The 3,576-nt window shown below is 43.2% G+C and overlaps 1 protein-coding gene across 1 annotated transcript in view; it reads right to left on the reverse strand.

The window, feature by feature from the left end:
• The window catches only part of MYO5B (myosin VB), a gene marked incomplete at its 3' end in the record, with an annotated part of 218,200 nt that extends 215,896 nt beyond the window's left edge, over positions 1-2,304 (reverse strand). Inside the window, exon 1 of the mRNA XM_023733930.1 lies at positions 2,202-2,304. The remainder of the gene's footprint in view (positions 1-2,201) is intronic.
• Positions 2,305-3,576: the final 1,272 nt, after the last annotated feature.

The raw sequence follows: 3,576 nt of genomic DNA on the forward strand, positions 1-3,576 counted from the left end.
CCTTGCTCTCTGTTCTCTGTCAGTTTTCTCACTCCATTTGGTGCTTGGCTGAGTTCTTTATCTCTTCATTTGATGTTTTAGGGTTTCAGGATTGTTGTTTTCTCTGTTCGGCTTAGTTTTTCAGATCTTTGCTGTGGAGGGATGGCGTGGTGCTTCTGCCTAGAGCACCATTTTGCCGGAAGACTCCTACTGTCCCAGTTTTACCAAGTGATATGCTCACATGGATACAAAACAGAAATTAGTAATGGGGGGATGGTCAATCTTCCTACTAGTCAACGAGTTAATCACCAACCACATTAGGTATTATATGGGCATTAGATAGGGTCCATTTTTCAGGAAGGTCATTACCATCTAGAAAGGGAGATAAGACCAAAATGCTTGAGGGAATTAAAGACAATTAGACAGTAAATGATCAAAGGCTAAATTGTATGGTACAAACTTCTAGTGCTACTGGAGTTCAGAGGGAGCCAGTCAATCCCTCCAGCCCAAACTTTCCCTCCAAGCGCTGCCTGCTGTGCAGCTCCTCAAACTGAACCCATCCCAAAGCAGATTCTTGATTTCTTCCTGCCACTTCCTTTAAAACCATCCTTTTGTGTGGTAATTATTTCCTAAGGTCAAAATCCTATTTATCTGCTTGGAAAAATAGTAACACACAATGGTATCAAAATGTATCTCACTTTACAGATGATTTATGCATAAGTGTAATTTTATCTTTAATATTATTTTTGTTCAGATTCTACCCTTGTGTATGTATTTTGAGAGTATATAAAAAATTTCAAGGATACTGCAGCTTCTTAAAGTAGGCCTTCTAGCACTGGACTGTGAATTAGAATTTCCTGGTTTTTAGCCTTTGTTCTTTGATTCTGTAATTACCTATGGCCCGATATTTTGTTGCATAGAAAATTGGAAAATGTCTCTTTCCTTTGTACCTTAAAGAAATTGCATTTCCATGAATAAAAGTCCTATATAAAATTTAAAACAGAACAGAAACACACACACACAAACCTATTTCTCTCCCAATCTCCCCCATTGCAAACCTAACATGAACTACCTCTGCCTACATCCTCAGCCTTATTGTAGGATACTCACCTTCTCCCTCAATGTCTCCTGGTACACACTGGCCTCCTTTTCATTCCTTGAACACCCAAAGGGGGCATACCAAGGTCTCATGACTTTGGCAAGCACCCTCCACCCTTGGCCCACTGCACCCTGACTCTTTAATGGCTGGCTCCTTTTCTCAGTACCTCCTCAAGAGGCCTGGCCTCACTGAACACCCTCTCCTTAGAGATTCCTTCATTTCTTCTCCCTGAACCTCATCCATCGACTCCCACGCCCACTGCAGTTTGTCACAACAGTTTCACTTTTGTTCACTGTTTGCTCCCTCCAGCACTGAGCTCCCCACAAACAGCAGGACTGCGAGTGCTCACCGATATACACTCCATCACCTAGCACAGCGCACATACCAAGTATTTAAATACTTGTGAAATAAATAAACCACACAGGGCGGGGGGGGCAGTCATAAAAGGCTCATGAAAAGAAGACTGAATCAGACCTACTAGGAAGGGTAGAATCTCATAGTTAATACCTTGTCTGTCTTTTGAGCAAAATAACCTGAGAAGTCAATAATAAAACTTCTTACTAGAGTGGCTAACACGTATTGAGAGTGCCTATGTGCCTGGCGTTATCCTAAGTATTCACACATCAACTCATGTAATTCTCAAAACAGCCTTAGACAAATGATCATGTCCATCTTACAGATGAATTAATAGGTACAGAAAGATTGCTAACTTGCCCCAGGTCACAAAGTAATGGCTAAGCCAGGATCCCAACCCAGGCAGGTTGGTTCCAGAACCCATGCTCCACTGCCTGTGTCTGTTAGCAGCTGCCTCCCTCACCTCCCATCCATGCCTCCACTCCACGGAGGGAACCCTCCTGTTCCCTCCACTCCACTGAGAAGATGCTTCCTTCAACCATCAACAATCTCCCAGCTGCTAACAAATGGACACTTATTTTTTGTATTACATCTATAGAGCATTGTTATGGTTTAGCACTCTCACATACGTTATCACTCAGTAACAACAAAAAAGGTTCCAGGAGCTCAGACACACTAATCTCCAGGAAAAACACAAGCCTACAATGTACCATCTAATCCTGTTCAGCAGACACCTGAGCATCCCCCTTCTCCCATAACCAGCACTTACAGTTTCATCTTCAAGTTTGAGCTGGAGGCTCTTCTCTCCTTCCTTGTAGTCCTTGATTAATTCAGCTGAGCGCCATACTTCTTCAGGGTCAGGGATCCAGACTCTCGTATACTGAAAGATTAAAACATAAGAAACTTAGATCCAGAGGGAAGCTTTCAGGCTTCTAAATGTGTGTTGCTAGCTATGAGAGGCCCGACAGAAGAAGCAGGGCTTCATTCCTGTTCGAACTCATACTGAGAATTTGCATTTCCAACAAGTTCCCTGCTGAGAATTTACATTTCTAACAAGTTGCCAGGAAGTTATACTAAGAATCACCTGGGGAATCTTGTTAAAATGTAGGTTCTGATTCAGTATATCTGGAGTGGAAATGTAAATTCTCAGCAGGGAACTTGTTAGAAATGTAAATTCTCAGCAGGGGTACGAACCTGTTCAAAGCCCTGAGAACTTTTTCAAAGCAGTCTCGACACGTTTCCCCCCTTCTCATTTCTCAAGGCACAGGTGACGCAACACCATAACAGGTATAACGCAGCAACTCACAGGATTGGTAACCGAGATCACCTTCTAAATCCTAAGAAAGTATCACAATCAATGAAATTAAACATTCTACCAGAGAGAGTGCCAAGTCGGCCTTTGGATACATCCACCAGAGTTTACACCATCATCTCAATGTCTGGTGCAAAACAGCAATGTTCGAGGGAGTATCTATTGTGCTACAAACCAACAACAACACAATACACACAAAAACCAACAAGACAGAAGAGCAAACTTCCAAGCTTGGGAATCTCTGCTCAAATTCTGCATTCAGGGAATATGAGTCATTTTCCTGCAGAAGTGAAAGAAAGTGGTCAGCAAATAGAAAGCATATGTAAGTATCCTTAAGTTGTCAGCAACATCCTACATTTTTTTGTGCATTCTTTAAGCCACAAACATACCCCAAACACCTCACTCAACCTCGTCCAGTAGCCATCCTGACTTGCAGGCAGACAGTGAATTGACCAAGTCCTGCCAGGGAAGCACACAGGTAAATGATGATGCAGGAGCTCCTTCAATGCTTTGCCCAATGCATTCTCAGTGTATTGCAGGGATTCTCAGCCTGACTGCACATTAGAATCACCTGGGGAGCTTTAAATACACCTGTCCTGGGTACCACCTCAGACCAGCTCAATCAGAATCGAAGGGGATGTAAAAGCTCACGAGGCAAGTCTAACGTGCAGCCAGGCAGACTCACAGGTGTGATGTACTATAAATGGCAGCATCTGGATCTACTGGCTGCCACTCCTGGCATCATCCTCCTTATGTTGGCCAGACCAATTTCTGAGTTTTCTTTTCATAGGTGTTATTTCCACGGGGCGCCCCTGCTTTAGAAGCCGTCTGT

This window comes from Trichechus manatus, unplaced genomic scaffold, assembly GCF_000243295.1.
Source record: "Trichechus manatus latirostris isolate Lorelei unplaced genomic scaffold, TriManLat1.0 scaffold00063, whole genome shotgun sequence".
Taxonomy (NCBI): Eukaryota; Metazoa; Chordata; class Mammalia; order Sirenia; family Trichechidae; genus Trichechus; species Trichechus manatus.